The sequence below is a fragment of the Magnolia sinica genome, chromosome 6 (assembly GCF_029962835.1).
Source record: "Magnolia sinica isolate HGM2019 chromosome 6, MsV1, whole genome shotgun sequence".
In the NCBI taxonomy this organism is placed as follows: Eukaryota; Viridiplantae; Streptophyta; class Magnoliopsida; order Magnoliales; family Magnoliaceae; genus Magnolia; species Magnolia sinica.
This window is the reverse complement of record NC_080578.1, coordinates 102,082,710-102,102,282: the sequence shown is the minus strand read 5'-3', so window position 1 is coordinate 102,102,282 and position 19,573 is coordinate 102,082,710. Positions and strand designations below refer to the sequence as shown.

Here is a 19,573-nt window from a genome sequence, read left to right as displayed (position 1 = left end):
TTGTGGATCCCATATATCATCCGTACGGTTCATCAAAGAGCCCGGAAGGATTAAGAGGCATTACAATAGAGACTTTAAGAATCATTTTACGTGCTTCCTTTCCTAACAATGAACTTGGTCTTGGATCGATGTGAATTTTACATGGACAGTGAAAATGAGATTCTAAAACATATGAATGGAGTGGATTTTGGACATGCACAACATGCATCTTTGTAAAGTTTGGACATTGCACATGATTAATGGATGTTCTTTAATGTACTTGTATTAGTAATGTCTGTTGATAGATGTCTTAAATCTGTAAATTCAACGGTCTATCGATGACAGGATCGTTGCCATCGAGCAGGCTTCAATGCCATCAAAGACATTGGAAAAATCCAGAATATATCAAATTAATTGTTGGACACTTTAGATGCCATGTTTGATGCCATCAAAGGCCTGGTCGATGTTATCGGTAAAATTTAGAAATTACATGCTTGGCCACTAGAACATTTTGGTATTAGTTCGATGCCATCAAAGTGGGTTCGATGCCATCGAAGGCGTTATTGAATGTATGAACAGATTTATGCAGAGTTGCATATCTGCGGTTTTTGTTTCCAATTTTGATTGGGATTCTTTATCTGTTGTAATTTCTACTTTCATTGTGCTATTTGTCGCTTTGTGCCGAGTTTTTCCACATTAAATTTGGAGTCTTTGTGATTGGGCTTGTTTCTGCGATTGGAATACTTTACTTAATTCATCTATGTGTGCTTCTGCGGTTCCCCAACAAGTGGTATCAAAGCTTATCGTTGGGACGCAGTTGAATCTGAAAATAGAATATCAATGTTAGCAAATCCTAAGTTTGATGCAGAGAAGTACTCTAGGAAAACTAATTTTAAATTATAAAAGGACAAGATGATTGGCTTATTGGTTCAACAAGGATTGGATGAGGTCCTTAAGAAGCGACCTGAATTTATGCAAGATGATGAATGAAACAAAATAGACAAGAAAGCGAGAACCTCCATCCAATTGTGCCTAACAAATGAGGTCCTTTACTATGTCACGAGAGAGAAAATTCTGACAAGTTTGTAGTTGTTTACTCCCCAAGTATAGGGTTGTGATGTAGTTATAAACTCAGTGAGACCAAGGTCGAATCTCAAGGGACTGAAACCCGTACGTTATCTGAAACTAGGTAGAATTAGAACTAGACTAAGATGAAATCTAAGTTGATTATAATTTGAGGAATAATGGTGAAATATTAATGTAAAACTTAAGAAATTTAGAGGTAGGAAACTAAGGATTCAGAGGATCCACTTGTAGAGATCAGGGAGATCTTATGCCTGTTTCAAGAACTCAACTGGACTTAGAGTCCCATCTTCATCCAGTTGAAGGGTGTAACCATGAAAATCAACTGAACTTCCTTTGATATAGTTTTCAAGAGATGAAAGGTATATGAATTAGAATGGATTCCATCACCAAACCATGCCCAGGAGAGATTAAACAACATAATTAAACTAATTAAAAACCAATCAACATGATATGAAGGTTAGGAAGGGTACCGTCATCCAACCATGCCCTGGAGACAATGGTGAACAATAGAGCTTCTTGATGTCATAAACATAAAAAGGAGAAAGAAATACTCAAAGCCATCGCAGATCTATTGTAATTTCAGTCACAACAGACCATTAAAGGCTAAAAACATTCCCTTAATAATCAAACTAAAATCAAATTCAATTCATAAATTAAAATTAAATTAAAAGCATAAAATAGAGTCTCCCATCTCACTACAAGCTTCACCTCTTAGCCCTAGCTAAGAGGTTCAGCCACTCATGAACATGATGAGGCTACACCATAAAAGAAAAGGAAAATAAAAACAGAAAAACAAAAGGCACTCGTACTTCCTGTCTCTATCTCTCTACCTCCACGTCCAGCCCTAAGCTCAGCTCCACGTCCAAGCTGTGTATCCTTTTTCTTTCTTCCTCTCTTTCTTTTATAGGAATAGGAGAGTCGGTGCTAGGGCTGTGGAACCATGCGTAAGACCTCTCGCAACAAGGACTTGCGTATCTCTGTTCAGCACAGCGAAAAAGAAAAACACAAGAGCATCTATGTTTGGTCTGAATTTGATCTGCTGATTGTCCAAATCTTTCGAAACTGGCTTCTTGGTTGGGGTCAGGACCTCCTTTCTACACTTTTAGACGGTTCGGATCATGCATTCGAACATGATATGGATCACATTACTACCCCACAACGTGGGTCATCCGGACTGCATAACTGACGCAAGCAGCTGCGCTGCGATGCTCAGTGGGCCCCATATTGCTGTCGACAGAGAAATCCACTCCGTCCATTAGCTGATGATAAGAAAGGAAAATGGTAACATGGGGGCCTCTACTAATGCATTGTTTACGAGGGATCAGAATTCTGAGCCGGGCACAGGATCTTTTTGATCAAGATCCAAATCCAAGGGCAAGGGAAATGGAAAGTTGAATTGCTGGAATTGTGGGTTGTTTGGGCATATGAAAAATGATTATACAAATCTTAGAGTAAGGGGAGAGAACACAGAGGTTTCCTCTAGGGAGGCTAACACTGCAGAGTTAGATGAGGGTACAAGCGAAAGTGATGTGTTGTCAGTTTTTATGGTTGGATGCTTATACAATGATCGTAGGGATGAGTGGATTTTGGACACTAGGGCATAATATCACACGACTTCTCATCAGAGTTGGTTCACCAGTTTCAGAGAGTGTGATGGTAGTCAGGTATTCATGGTCAATGATAGTGCATGTAATGTTGTGGGTATTGGGTCAATGCCCATCAAGATGTTCAATAACATGGAGTGTACTTTAACCGATATGAGACACTTTCCTGACATGAAGAAGAGCTTGGTATCTTTTGGAACACTCGACGTGCTTGGGTGCAAGTTCACTGATTTTAATGGAGTCTTTAAAGTTTCAAAAGGGGGACTTATTGTTATGAAAGCACAGAGGAGTAGAAACCTTTATAAGTTGATCAAGAGCACTTCATTGGATGAAGCTGCAGCAGCTGTAGCGGATTCCACGTCGGCACATATGTGGCATGCACGTCCAGGCCACATGAGCGAGTAAAGCATGAAGGTACTTTCTGATCGTTGTTTAATTCCAGTCTCTAAAAGCATTGATTTAAATATATGCGAGCATTGTATATATGGTTATAAGCATTCAAGGTTATCTTTTAAGTCTGGTAAATATGTATGTAAGGATTTTCCTGATTATGTGCATTCTAATGTTTGGGGACCGTCGACCGTGGTTTATGCCAGAGGGTCATCATAGTTCATCACATTCATTGACGACTACTACAGGAAAGTGTGGATCTATTTTATGATAAATAAATCCGATGTTTTCACTAATTTTAAGCAATTAAAAGTGATGGTGGAAAAACAGTCATGGTGGAAGTTGAAGGTATTAAGGACAGACAACAATGGTGAGTTTACTTCAAATGAATTTGATCAATACTACAAGGATGAAGGGATAATGAGGCACAACATAATACGCCATACACTAAAGCAAAATAGTGTGGCTGAACGGATGATTAGACTCTCTTGTAGAGAGCCCAATATATGATTAACAATGCTAGGTTGGGCAATGAACTGTGGACTGAAGCCGTTAATACAGCTTGTTACTTGGTAAATTGATCCCCTTCTATGGCTATTGAATGTAAAATTTCATAGGAAGTATTGAGTAGACAAAAGGTAGACTACTCAGGATTGCATTGTGAGGAGGGTAGAGAAGTTCCGTAGATTAGGAACAGTTATCCCTTTGAGGAAGACGCTGCTCAACCTCAACGTGTCCTTCCCAGTGTCATTTGTCATGTAAACTTCTACATGATTGTTCTTCAATCAACCACTTAATGAATGTCGTGGCATCGCTCGATGTACTCCAGTTGTACTATCATATAATACTCTCCGTATATTCCCACAAATTTCTAAATACACCAGGCAAATTCATCCAGATCAAAAGTATCTCACTTTGATTGGCTTTCACAAGAATTGAAAACAATAAGAATGAACAATTCTCATCAAGATTAACCAAAAGAACTGAAAACACAAAAATGTCATTACGAAGGTTAAAAGTTTGAACAGAAGTTGACAACTTTTACCTTTTCAAACACGGTTAGAATTAAAAAATAAATAAACACAGTTTTCTAGGATTTTTGGAAAGATTCACAAGAAAGCAGGTGATTATTAGTTTATCGCATAATCATAGACGGCTCTTGGATTATTATTATTATTATTTTCCAAATTCACCTACCATCATCATCGTTCATCTACATGTTGGATAATGGGTTGCAGCAGAGGTAGGGCTCACCTGATGTCTCAACGACATCTATTCAATCCTTCATGTGGCGCCTCCTATTCTTGTTGGCTTCTCAAGCACGGGTTGATCCAAAACTCAGGTGGGCCTTATATTGTAAAATCATACCTGAAACCTCTAAAATTATGTCTTGTGGCCCACTTGAATTTAAGAATGAGCTAATCTTTTATTTGTCCATTAATCCTGATTAGATGTATCTTTTGAATGAATTAGATGGAATGTGCAAAATGCAGAGTGGCCCAAATGCAAACAAGGCTTTTAATGGCAGGTATCCCCATCCCAATTAGGGGTGTACACGAACCGGGCTAGCCCGATTAACTCGCTCGACTCGGCTCGAAAAAGCTCGACTCGGCCCGACCCGGAACTGAGTTCGGTCCGGACGGGCCATTTTATTCATCTCGAAACTGAGTTCGGGCCGAGTTCAAACAAGTCCCAGTTCGGCCTGACTCGGTCTGAAACCCAACTTGACTCGGCCTTTTTAGTATATATATGTATTTTAAAAAACCCTAAATCCCCATTCATTATTCCCTTTTGAGAAATCGCCCGACCCCAGCACCCAACCCCACCAAACCCTCTTCCCTGCTCCCTCTCTCCTTGCCCGACCCACCAAACCTCTCTGTCTCTGTCTCTGTCTCTCTCTCGTCCCTCCCAAAACCCTTCCCATGAACTTGCTGTGAGGTCCGAAACTAGCCCGAACTCGCCTGATTACTGACCGGGCCGAATTCGGGCTGGACATGTTGGCCCGGTGATTGGGTCAGGCCAGGTTCAGGCTGGGTTTGGCTGGTGACCGGGCTAGACGGGTTGAGCCCAGTTCGACTCGTGTACACCCCTAATCCCAACTATAACCTGTGTAGTCTACCAGAGCTTTTTTATCAGCCTGATTTGGGGCACACATGAGAAGAATAGGTGGTTCACATGATGTGCATGTCTTTTGTCACTAGAACATCACGGTGGGCCTCACTTGCCCATTTGATAGAACGATTCCTGATTGAGAAATGTTCACATGCAAAAACTCTCATGTAAAACTTTCTGTACAATGATTTGTTTTCTACCAATATATCAGTTTTTTTTTTTTTTTTTCAATCATCTAAGCCGTTCAAAAGGTGGGCTGCACCATAAACGTCTTTCAAGGGAAAAATCGGACTCATCCGCTTATTAAGTGGGCAACAACCATAAAATGACTAGCAGCCTTGGATCCCCATCAAATTTGAAGTTGAAGCTTAGACTGAGTGAATGATACCTCGTTTCAACAATGAGGTCTTTGTATTCATTCCCTAGTGGGGGTGGCTAACAGTGAAGTGTGAACTGACACTGGGTGTACTAACAAGCTAACCAAAAAAAAAAATGATGTTGAAGCCCATCTAATGGGTAGACTATCCCAATCTTTATCTTGAGGCTGACCTTTTTTTATAGATAAGATATTCTATAGAGAGTATAGGATATTCTACGGAGAGGACATGTTGGAGGGGAATGAAAGGAATACATATGCGCTGTACGTGAACATTTTCCGGACCCGGATTTCCTGTGAAAGGCTTTCATGGGAAGTTACTGTGCTGGGAATGGGCCCACTGTGATGTTTGTGAGAAATCCTACCCGTCAATCCATTTTGCGAGTTCATTTTAGGACATGAGGCTAAAAACGAACCGTATCCAATGCTCAAGCGGGCCGAAAACGTAATAATTGAATGTTCAAAATGAAATATTTGTGGGATAGGAGTTTTAAATCATGCTAATATTTGTGTTTTCAGTTCATCCCAGTAGGAATGACATTATTAACGGTATGGATGACGTGTAAACATCACTGTTGAACCCAGGGAGGTTTCAACGTTAGGAATTTCCCTAACTACCTTTTCCTTTAGTACGGCCCACTTGAGTCTTGGATCCTGTTTGCTTTTGGTCTAATCTCCTATAATGAGCTCCTAAAACGGATGGGTGGAGTTGATTCCTGAAACATCACGCTAGGGTCTCACCTAAGTTTCCAGAGCAGAAGTTGCTGTAAAAGCCTTTCCCAGGAAATACATTTTCCTTCGACAGTACGATAACTAGACAAATTTCGCCGCCTCTATTGACGAATGCCTTTTCTTTTCCTTTTAAAAGAAACAATGAAAAAGAAATTTTCAAATGTGTCTTCATCAGAGAAAACTCTGCCACAATCATGAACTATTTAACGTGGGCTAAGCAACTCAGAAAGGTTTAATTCGAGTTGTGATAAAGTCTAAATGATGATAGCAATGGCGATGTTGATGATGTATAATAGTATATTATTTTGGGTAGATGTCTATTCAGCATTTAAAATTAGAGTTGCCACTAAGATAAGGTGGACCAAGGCCGAGCAGCCAAAGCCTCTTCTAGGAAACCAGGCTGGGCTGGCCAGACAAGTCATGTAAAGGAAAACCTTTCCTACTCCCGCAGAGTGTGACGGATGATAGCAGAATTTTCTTAGAAATTACATTTTTGACATACAATTTATTTAAATTAAATAATTTATATTATAGTTCCAACTTAGATGTATCATGGATTCTAATGGTGGGAAGCTATGTGGGTTTTATAAAGTTACCCGTGACAAATCCACTCCTTCCATCAATTTCTCAAGCTCACAATAGTACAAGAGTCCAACCAAATTCAAAACTCATGTGAACTATGCCACATGGAATTGTGGAGATTGAATACCTACCGTTGGTAACTTTTGAGGGCTCAAAAGTTTTGGATCATGATGTATTTGTGCCTACAGTTTATCCAAATGGAAATAACTTTATGGATGGTGGGATGGAATTTTAAACATCATGGTTGGTTCTAGGAAGATTTCAAATGTCGAGGTTTTTGTTCTCACTGTTTTCTGTTGTGTGGCCCACGAGTTTTGGGTCTGCTTGATTTTTGGACTCTTGTGCTATTATCCTCTTGAGAAACGGATGGATGGAGCAGATTTGACACAGGCATCTTTGTGAGCCCAACGTCTGAGGCATAGGCAATTAGGGTCCACATATCTTGTACTGGAACATTGCGAAAGGGATTGGTCGAAAAAAGGACAACAAGTCCTCATTCTTGTCTCCCCACCAGCAAAAAGGGAAAAATAATTGTAGCCTACATATATTCAGATATGTGGTCTAGAATACCGAACAGGTTGTCTTGCTTTTTGTTGCTTTCCTATTTGCCTTTTCCCTCAGCTTTTGCTCTCTTGCATTTTTCTTTCACCTTTTCTCTCCTGCAGGCCTGCACGTTTTGACTTAGTAGGTGGGTGAGGGCCTACTTAAGAGTTGGGCTGGGCATCGAGTCGAGTCGGACTGAGTTAGGGCTGACCCACTCCACCCGATTTTGAAATAGACCTAACCCGAACTTGACTCAACTCGGTACTGAGTCTAGCATGCCTAACCCAATTTGAGTCCGGGTCTAGACCCCGATCACAAGTACCGAATCAGGTCGGGTGCGGCACGTATCCATGGGCTGAAATCACACCTCATAACCTAAGTGTACCTGCCAGCATTGCAGCCTCTCCATCAGCTACATGACATCTCAGATCTAAAATGTCAAATATGAGTTTTTTTTTTTTTTTTTTTCCATATATGTATGGGTCGGGTTTCGAATTGAGTCAAGTTAGTACCAAGTCGGATTTTGGGTCAAGTCGAGTCGAGTTACTGGGTGACCCGAACTTGACTCGGTTTGAGTTTGGATTGGACAATCCACTCGGGTTGAGTTGGTTCTAAACAAGTCAATGGGTCTAGTTTGCCAAATCGAATCATCCCATGCCCAGCTTTAGGCCCACCTCAATGTGTGCATTGTATATCCACTATGTCCATCTGTTTTTTATAGATTATTTTAAGATATGGTCCAAAAAATGAAGCCCATATACAAGTTTTGGATAGATCACACCATAGGAAACATTGATAATTAAATGCTCACCATTAAAAGCTTACTAGTGTCCACCGTAATGTTTATTAACCATCCAACATATTAATAAGGTTGTACAGACGTGGATGAAAGGAAAACAAATACCTGCTAGATCTAAAACTTTTGTTGCCTGCAAAAGATTTTCAGTGGTCATTAACCACTGTTTCATGTGGTGTGGTCCACCTGAAGTTTGTATCTGCTTCATTTTTGGGATCATGGCCTACAGTATAAGCTGGAAAAACAGATTACTGGCATGGATATACAATGCATATATCAGAGTGGACCCATATGGTCAGGGTCTCACACACATGGCTCGCTATGGGTCTCACACAAGTCGCGCTCGCATACACTGCGTTCTCACCTTGTAGGGTCATGTATTATTAAGTGGTGGGCTGATTTGAACTGACAAGAGTGGATTAGGTGAGTTTGGGTCAACAGCTTAATCAATGAGTCTCCAACCATGGGCCCCACCTTGACGTATGTGTTGTATATCTATTTTGCCATCTTAATTTAGGAGATAGGCCCAAAATAAAGCATATCCAAATGATTAGGTGGACCACACCACAGGAATCGGTGGTCATTGAATACACACCATTAAAAATTACTTAGGGGTCAATAAGCTGATATTTGTATTTCACCTTCATCCAAGCCTGTGTGACCTAATCAACAGGTTGGACGGCAAATAAACATTACAGTGGGCCCTAGAGTGCTTTTATGGCTTTTAAAGATTTCAACAAGCTGATATTTGTATAAAGCCATCTTAGGCCCAACCATGATGGTTATATGCCATCCAAACTGTCTATAAAGTTATTCTAACTAGGATGAGAATGCATAAATATTAGCCACACCCAAGACTTTTATGGCTTTTAAAGATTTCAACGGTTCCAACATGAGACATACGGATGGGTGAATTTATCACCGACATCTCAGTGGGCCCCACGTAGTTATAGGTGAATTTATCACCGACATCTCAGTGGGCCCCACGTAGCTACAGGTGAATTTCTCACCGACATCTCAGTGGGCCCCACGTAGCTTCCAACGTAAGGAACTTGCTATGGGCAGGAGGCAAAGGAAACTCGAGTCCTGGCTGGACTTCGGTTTCCAAGGAGAAAACGCGGGGCCACACATGATGGATGGATTGAAAATGATTAAAACACTACATCAAACTTTATACAAGCTTATCTTAGCGGATTGTAATCTTTTGCCTTTTTGCTTGCCCCTGGCTTATCAGAGGAACTATTTCTCTTCCTTTCCTCAGCTTCTTACACGCCTAGATTTTTCACTGTTGGGTTTGTATCCCAACAACTTGCCGATGTGTGGCTGCAGCCACCGTAGAATAAAAGACTGAAAAGAAAAAGATATGAACTGCTGCTGTATTTTCTTATGAATAGAAACGAATTACATTGCTGCCTTTATAGGCTTTCTTATACTATGAAATTACTAATTTATCCCTGTCTAGATTCATCCTAGGGGCATCTAAAGAAAGAAAAAATCCAAAGGAAAAATCTACTGTTTATCTTCTCCAACTAATATTCTAAACTTAGAAAAATCTTCACAGCTAAAAAATCTTACAGCTAGCATGCACAGCTAGCACACGCACCCTTCACACGGTTTTGGATTTGCAAAATCCTCCACCGTATCCAACACTCCCCTTCAAACCAAAACCAACTTCATTCCGAGCATCGTTCTTAGTCGTTTGAATGCATCTGTCGGCAATGCTTTTGTGAAAATATCCGCCACCTGTTCCGTAGTATGACAATACTCTAATTTCATCATTTTCTGCTTCACATGATCTCTTAGAAAATGGTATCGGGTATCAATGTGTTTGCTTCTTCCATGCTGCACCGGATTTTTGGCTAGCTCAATTGCCGACTTGTTATCCACATATATGATTGTGGATTCTTCCTGCGGATGTTTCAGCTCCTTTAGCAGATTTCTCAACCAAATTCCTTCACAGACGGTGGACGATGCTACCATGTACTCTGCTTCACATGTGGACAGGGCGACCACACTCTGCTTCTTCGAATTCCATGTGAATGCTGTCGACCCAAGATAGAAAACATAGCCTGTGGTGCTTTTTCTTTCATCTTGATCACCACCCCAATCACTATCAGAGTATCCATACAACATCGCATCATCATTGTATAGATAAAAGAAACCAAACTCAATAGTCCCTTTGATATACCTCAGTACTCGTTTTGCAGCTAGCCAGTGTGACTCTTTTTGGGCTTCCATATACCGGCTTAGAAGCCCAACACTGTAGACTATATCTGGCCTAGTGATTGTGAGGTACCTTAAGCTTCCAATTAGGCTCTTAAATAGGGTTGAGTCGACATTTCTTCCTTCTCCATCTTTCGTGAGCTTCAGGCCTGTTGTAACAGGTGTATTTACGGCTTTACAGTCGACCATCTGAAACTTCTCAAGAAATTCCTTTGTGTACTTCTTCTTGGATATGTGAATGCCGCCGACTTGTTGCTTCACCTCAATGCCCAAGAAGAAAGTCATCAATCCACCATCAGTCATCTCAAACTCTTTGAACATAGCCTGCTTGAATTCTTCAAACATCGCCTGACTGCTCCCAGTGAACAGCAGATCATCAACATATAAACAAGTGATAAGCATATCACTACGGGCATTCTTCTTTGTGTAGACGGCATGCTCATATGGATATTTAACGAAACCATTTTCTTGAAGATAACTGTCGATCCGTGCATTCCAAGCACGAGGAGCTTGCTTCAACCCATACAGGGCTTTCTTTAGCCGATACACCTTGTGTTCCTCCCCTTGCATGACAAAGCCTTCAGGCTGGTCAACGTATACTTCTTCTTCAAGTACCCCATTTAAGAATGCAGATTTCACATCCAGTTGGTAAATCATCCAACTGTGATGAGCTGCAAGGGAGATTATCATTCTTACAGTGTCAAGGCGAGCAACTGGGGCGAAAACTTCTTCATAGTCTACGCCATATTTCTGTTTGTAACCTTTTGCTACGAGCCTTGCTTTATATCGTTCGATCTTACCATCGGCATTCCGCTTGATTTTGTACACCCATTTGAGACCAATGGTCTTCTGACTTTTGGGGAGTGAGGTCAACACCCATGTTCGATTCTTCTCGATGGCATGAATCTCTTCTTCCATAGCCTTTCTCCAACATTTTTCATTCACAGCCTCCTCGAACGTGAGAGGCTCATGGTCCGCATACAGGCAGAATAAATTTACTTCCTCAGTTTCTGCATAGACGTCATTGAGGCTTCTCATTTTAATAGGAGCCAAGGGTGAAGAAGAATCGGATGAAGATGCGCTGGATGAATTCTGATTTGATGAAGTACTTCCAGGAGAGATGGAGCGTACTCCTGGACTTCGGCGATTCGAAGGGGGTGATGTCTGCTCTTGAATCTCAAGTCTCTCTTCTTCGTATTCTTCGACCTCGACCTGCTTTTCTTTGGCCGAGTTTCCCTCGTTCCATTTCCATGCTTCTTCCTTACAAAATACCACATCTCTACTCACCACCAGCTTATTGGTTAGTGGGTTGTAGAGCTTGTATGCCTTTGACTCTTCGCTGTAACCGATGAAGATGCATTTCTCGCCACGATCATCAAGCTTTTTCCTTCTCGCTTCTGGAACTTGAGCGTAAGCGACACACCCAAAGATTTTAAGGTGCGCCACACTCGGCTTGTATCCACTCCATGCTTCTTGCGGTGTCTTGAATCTAACACTTTTGGTCGGACACCTATTAAGCAGATAGGCAGTACATGCAACTGCCTCTGCCCAGAAATTCTTTGGCAGACTTTTCTCCTTTAGCATGGTCCTCATCATGTCGAGGATGGTGCGGTTCTTCCGTTCTGCAATTCCATTTTGTTGTGGCGTGTATGCTGCAGTGTGTTGTTGCTTAATGCCATGTTCCCTGCAATATTCTCGAAAAACATTTGAGGTGTACTCCCCACCTCTGTCAGATCGGAGAGTTTTGATTTTAAGACCACTTTCTTTTTCAACAAGGGCCTTAAAATTTTTTAAAATAATAAAAGCAGCAGACTTCTCTTTAATTACATACACCCACAATTTTCTACTGAAATCGTCAATGAAGGTAATAAAGTATTTATTACCTCCAAGAGAGATTGGCTCTAATGGTCCACAGATGTCAGTGTGAACCAACTGCAACGGTTCTCTTGCTCTTCGGGATACTCCACTCAGAAAGGAGTTTCTTTGTTGTTTCCCAAGTGTGCACGTCTCACACACATGTTCTGGAGCTTCAATGGCAGGCAAGCCATGCACCATGCTTGATGAGGACAGAAGTTTCAAGCCACTGAAGTTTAGATGGCCAAAGCGAAGATGCCACGTCCAGGAATCATTCTTTGCTTTCCCATAAAAACACTTCTCAAGCATTGTGTTTATATGGAGAGGAAATATACGATTCTTCGCCATCTGGACTTTTACAATCAAACGTCCATGGATATCTCTTATGGAAAGAGAAGAGTTCTCCATGTGTATGACATACCCTTTTTCGAGGAGTTGTCCGAGACTCAGTATGTTACTTTTCATGTTGGGCACGTAGTACACATTAGAGATATAGTTTGGAACACCATTCTTCTGAAAGATTTTGATTTTGCCTTTACCTTTCACTGGCATTTTTGATGAGTCTCCAAACGTTACATCGCCATGAACTCCTTCTGTGAGTTCCACAAAGAGTTTCTTGTCGCCGCACATGTGATTACTTGCACCCGTGTCGAGATACCATACATCCTGCTGATCACTACTTTTCTCTTGTGAAAGGAGAAGTGTGGAGCTTTCTTGTTCATGGCCTGATGCTTCAGCATAGTTGGATAACTCGTCTTGAGTTACCGGCTTGCTCCAGCAATCAGATGCATAGTGGCCAAGCTTGTTGCAATTATAGCATTGGATGTTCTTTGTACTTCCCTGTCCACGCATAGATCTTCCTCTACCATTTCCTCTTCCACGGAAATTGGTATTCTTCTGTTGGTTTTGGCCATGACTTTGTTGGTATCCGCGCCCTCTGCCTCTTGCGCGATTATTAGTAAAACGTCCACCACGTTGTGAACTTCCACGTCCACCATTGTTATCATTCAGAGTCAATCTTGACTCCAAAGCTTGTTCCATCGGCATGGAACTGGCATTCTTCTGCATTCGTTGCTCATGAACTTGCAACGATCCCATCAACTCCTCAATGGAGAGTTTCTCAATATCTTTTGATTCTTTAATCGCCACAACCACATGCTCAAACTTGGTTGTGAGGGATCGAAGTATCTTTTCAATAACTCGGACATCTTCAATCTTTTCACCATTTCTTTTCAAATTATTGACAGTTACAAGCAAACGCGAAAAATAATCAGTAATATTCTCACCTTCCTTCATGTGAGTCGCTTCGAACTCGGCTCTTAATGTTTGAAGGCGAACCCGCTTCACTCGATCTACACCCTTGAAGATGGTGCCAAGGGTATCCCATGCTTGCTTGCTTGATGTTGCTTCGACAATCTTTTCGAAGGTGGATTCATCCAACCCTTGATAGAGGAGAAACAAAGCCTTATTGTCTCTCTTCCTTTGATTTTTGAGCGCAATCTTTTCTTCGTTGGTGAAAGCGGTTTCTTCTTCCATAGTGGGTTCTTCATACCCATCGGTGACGATCTCCCATAGTTCTTGCGACCCGAACAATGCCTTCATTTGGATGCACCATTTTTCATAGTTATCCTTTGACAACTTAGGAACCTGCGGCTGGATTGTGCTAGCCATCTTTTTCTATTTCTTTTTTTTTTTAAAGGATAGACTAGAAGAATAGATTTTGTTCTTTTTTTTTGTGCTGCAATCTGATTTTTGGAAAAACAGATTTTTCGAAATCTGATTTTTTTTTTAAAAACAGATTTTTCTGCTCCGCTGCAATCTGATTTTTGAAAACAGATTTTTTTTGAAATCTGATTTTTTTAAAAAACAGATTTGCAAACCTCCTTCTCACGGCTTTTGAAAAACAGGTGTTAAAAAACAGCTTTTGAAAAACAGCTTTAGGATCTGATTTTGAAAACAGATTTTTTTGAAAAAACAGGGAGTGCAACAGGCAGCAGGACCTCTTTCTCACGGCTGCAATTTGATTTTTTTTTTTTGAAAACAGGGAGTACAGCAGGACCTGCCTTTGCTGATGAGGCCCAATGATCGAACGTCGCTCTGATACCACTTTGTTGGGTTTGTATCCCAACTACTTGCCGATGTGTGGCTGCAGCCACTGTAGAATAAAAGACTGAAAAGAGAAAGATATGAGCTGCTACTGTATTTTCTTATGAATAGAAACGAATTACATTGCTGCCTTTATAGGCTTTCTTATACTATGAAATTACTAATTTATCCCTGTCTAGATTCATCCTAGGGGCATCTAAAGAAAGAAAAAATCCAAAGGAAAAATCTACTGTTTATCTTCCAACTAATATTCTAAACTTAGAAAAATCTTCACAGCTAAAAAATCTTACAGCTAGCATGCACAGCTAGCACACGCACCCTTCACACGGTTTTGGATTTGCAAAATCCTCCACCGTATCCAACATTCACATCATTACTTCCAAGCAGTACTTTCAGCTCAATACTCCGCAACCTTCAAAAAAAACCGTTACCTGCGCATCCATCCTTCCATCACAACTCCGAATATGCGCGCCTAGCGTTTCTCTGCATGTGGCTGGAGCTTCACTCTACGGCTTTGCATATAGGTTTTCTCCTCTCATCATCTGAGATTGATCTCAGAGAGATATTTATACTTTAAACGGTACGACATCATCGCAAATCCAATAATAAGGTATGGTCATATTAAAATCTCTGTTTTAGCTCATTGTAGAAACTTAATCTCTGTTTTAGCTCATTGTAGAAACTTAATAATATGTAACGGTGATCCATAGTGCTTAATTAATTAATCTACACTTGTAAGAAATTTTACTTTCCACTATGTTTTTAAAAACTTCAACCGTGATGCACCTATATGTATTGAATCTGCTTGATTTTTTTTAGAATACTATTTTTGAGCACCCTAGGGTGGTAACAGATTTTAATGATTTCCTAGAGGATAATAGAGATCGTTGACAAAGTTCACCATACTTTCCCAAGTTGTGGTTTCTGGGAGCGGAAGAGGATTGCGTAGTGAGTAGCTCACTATGCTTAGCATAATGAGTAAACTCTGTGAGGTCTACTCACTACGCTTAGCATAATGAGTAAATTCTGTGAGGTCCATAAGATGTATGTATTTTATCCGCTCAGTTCATCTATTTTACTAGATAATTTAAGGGCTTGAGCCCAAAAAATGAAGCATATAAAATGTTCAAATGGATCACACCACAGGAAACAATTAAATTGAACATCTACTGTTGAAAATTTATTGGGGGCCACGGAAGTTTTGGATCAAGCTTATATTTGTTTTTTCTCTTCATCCATGTCTGTATGATCTTATGAACAGGTTGGATGACAAAGAAACATTGCTATGGGGCCTAGAAAGGTTTCAACGGTGGAAATCATTATCCCCACCATTTCGTATGGGATGATCCATTGATCTTTGGATATGCTTCAATTTTGGGTTCAACCCCTTAAATTAGATGGAAAAATGGATGGACACCATGGATAGACCACATACATTCAAGGTGGGCCCAACTGAATTTATGAGCGTGCAAAGTAACTCATTAGGCAATCCGATTTCTCCTGGGACCTCTAGATTCAGCGGAAGAAATTACAAATTGGATTGCCTACTGTGTTAATCAGTACACTCTTAAACGTACTAAGTAAACTCAATTGGGCTCACCTTGAATGAATGTGGTCTATTCTCAACATTCATATGGTTTTTCATCTAATTTAAGGGGTTGAGCCGAAAATTGAAGCATATCCAAAGATCAAGTGGATCATACCACCGGAGATAGTGGGAATAATGATTTCCACCATTGAAACCTTTCTAGGCCCACAGTGATGTTTATTTGTCATCCAACCTATTCATAAGATCATACAGACATGAATGAAGGGAAAACACAAATATAAGCTTGATCCAAAACTTCTGTGGCCCCCAAGAATTTTTCAACGGTAAACGTTCAATTCAACTATTTCATGTGGTGTGGTCCATTTGAAAATTGGATATGCTTCATTTTTAGGATCAAGCACTAAAATTATCTGGTAAAATGGATGGACCGAGCGAATAAGATACATAAATCATGGTGGACCTCACAGAGTTTACTCAGTACGCTAAGCATAGTGAGTTACCACGCAATCCACTTTCAAGAAATTAAGTGACCGGAAAGCATGCCTATTGTTCATTTGTGGGTTGTTCATGATGTCCATCAAGTTTATTTGTGTGATTTTTGAGTTACTTTTGCTTAATTTTCCCTCTTTGGCTAAAGAGAAGCTCTAGTTACTGATTTAGAGAAAAATATTATGACTTGTGTAATGTTTTCATTTAAAAAAAGATTTGGAAACAAAACCATAATTATATTCCCCCTTTCATTTTATTTGAGAGAATTTGTGAAGTGTCAATTTATCATTGATTGACAAAGAAAAATGTGTTTCCAAAATTACAAAGAAGGTCTTTTAGAAAGCACAATTAGGATACGCATATGTTACTGGGCTTTATTTGGTTGAGGGGTGAGAAAGAAACATAACTTACCATTGTTCTTGGATTGATGCAAAGTGTGATGTCCATTATAATGTGTATATTGTTGTTGATGTCTTAAATATGTAAGTAGCAGTTCAGTCAGTGCCATCGACAAACCACTCGATGCCGTCAAGTAGTGGTTGATGGCAATTTATGTTTTGTTACATAAATTTTTTTGGTGTTTTAATCGATGTCATCAAAGTCTCATCAAATGTGCCATTCAAGCACGCACAAAATTATGTGACTACGGGATTTATTCACACACATGACAAAAAGACAAACGAAAGTGCCCACATGGTTACTAGAGGCCTTGGCTTTTATTCTATCTTGACATGGATACAATACAAATTGGTATTTAGAAGCTTAAACTACAAGTTGGAATGTGAGGTGAGCTCCTAAGGTATGTCTCAATTATATCCAAACCGTCTGTCCATTTGGCGAGCTCATCATAAGGCTTGAGCCGAAAAATAAGACAGATCCAAAGATTAACTGGACCACACTGCAAAAGGCAGTGGAGGATTAAACGTCTGCCATTGAAGCCCTTTTGAGGGTCACAGAAGTTTTGGATCATTACAATATTTGTTTTTCCTCTTCATCCACGTCTTTGTGACATTATGAAAAGATTGGATGAAAAAATAAAGGTAATACTTGGCCCTATGAATGTTTTAAAGTGAGAGTTATTGTCCCACTGCTATTTTTGGTGTGGTCCATTTGAGCTTTAGCTATTAATGTAAAATGATCTCTCCAAATGGATGAACGGTGTGGATATAATAAACACATCATTTTTGAGCAATGTAACTTTGATTCCCTTTGAACCGTTGGTACAACTTGGGGCTCGAGGAGCTTCAGAGCTTGTCTTCCCACGAAACGTGCCAACACCAGCCAAGACGGTGGTGTGTGGTACACCAGCCAATCCGCTTCCCTGAAATTCCTGTCGTCCCAATGAGATGTGTGCGAGAAATCCACCCCGTGCATCAGTATCTTTGGCTCATGTTAGGGCACAATACTAAAAATAGGCTGAAACAAAACTTAAGGGACCCCACAATAAAACCAGTGGTAATGAAAACGCTCACCGTTAAAACCATCTTAGGCCCAACCATAATGATTTTATGACATTCAAACTGCCTGTAAAGTTATTCTAACTAGGATGAGAAAACATAAATATTAGCCTGACCAAAGTCTTTCATGGATTTTAAAGATTTCAACGGTTCCAACATGAGACATGGACATAGGTGAATTTATCACTGACATCTCAGTGGGCCCCACGTAGCTATAGGTGAATTTCTCACCAACATCTCAGTGGGCCCCACTTAGCTATAGGTGAATTTCTCAGACACGGATTGCGTCCTACCCCCAGACGGTAATCCATCCGGGCAGGGCTCTGTGGGGCCCAACGTGATATAAGTGTTTTATCAATACCGTTCATCCCATTTCTCAGATCATTTTAAGATATAATCCTAAAAATGAAGCAGGTCCACAGCTCCAGTGGACCGCACCAAAGGAAGCTGTAATGATAATGACAGCCACCATTAAAAACTTCCTGGGAGCTGCAATGATAATGTTTTTTTTTTTATAACCATCCAACCTATTCATAAGGCCATGTAGGTGTGTGGATGAAGTGAAAAAATAAATATCAGCTTGATCCTAAACTTCTCCGGCTCCCAAGAAGTTTTTAATGGTGGATGTTCAATCCCCATTTTGTGGTCCACTTAAGCCCTGTACATGCCTCAAATTTTCTCTCATACCTTAAGATGATCTGAGAGAAACGATGAACGGCATGGATAAGATACTTACATCACGGTGGGCCCCACAGAGTGCCACCCAGACAGGTTACCGTCCGGGTGGGGTAGGATGCAATCCGCGTCCGAATTTCTCACCGATATCTCAGTGGGCCCCATGTAGCTTCCAACGTAAGGAACTTGCTATGGGGAAGCGGCTCGGCTGGTGTACCACACCAGCTATATAGCTGCTGTAGGTAGGTGTCGCTCGAAGACGAGCACCGACGCTCTTCGGGCTCTGAGTTGTACCAACGGTTCAAAGGAAATTAAAGTTACATGGACCCATAGTGATGTATTTATTATATCTACACCATTGATCTATTTTTAGAGATCATTTTAGAGCATTATGAAAAAAATGAATCATATCCAAAGATCATCTGGACCACAAGACAAATAGCAAAGGAGATAATGATTTTCACCGTTAAACAATTAGTAGGGCCCACCATAACGTTTATTTTCCATCAAAACTCTTCATAAGGTCACAAAGACCTGAATTAAGAGGAAAAAAAATTTCATATTGATCTAAAACTTCTGTGACCCCAAAAAGGGTTTCGATGGTAGACGTTCAATCTCCCACTCCTTTTTGCAGTGTGGCCCACTTGATAGTTAGATCTATCTTATTTTTTATCTCAAGCCTTATAACGAGCACGACCAAATGGATGGACAGTTTGGATATAACACATACCTCATTATCATGACGTTAATACAGCAGGTACAAAGCTGGTGTGAGGTACACTAGCCAATCCGCTTCCTGCTATGGGCAGGAGGCAAACGAAACTCGCGTCCTAGCTGCACTTTGGTTTCCGAGGAGAAAACGCGGGGCCACACATGATGGATAGATTGGACACGATTAAAACACCGCATCATGGTGGGCCCCACACATCAAACTTTATAAAAGCTTATCTTAGTGGATTGTAATATTTTGCCTTTTTGCTTGCCCCTGGCTTATCAGAGGAACTGTTTCTCTTCCATTCC

At 40.6% G+C, this 19,573-nt stretch overlaps 1 protein-coding gene across 4 annotated transcripts in view; it reads left to right on the top strand.

Moving 5' to 3' along the window:
- The window catches only part of LOC131249318 (disease resistance protein At4g27190-like), an 81,117-nt gene that overhangs the window by 45,605 nt on the left and 15,939 nt on the right, over positions 1-19,573 (top strand). The gene's annotated exons all lie outside the window — the stretch shown is intronic.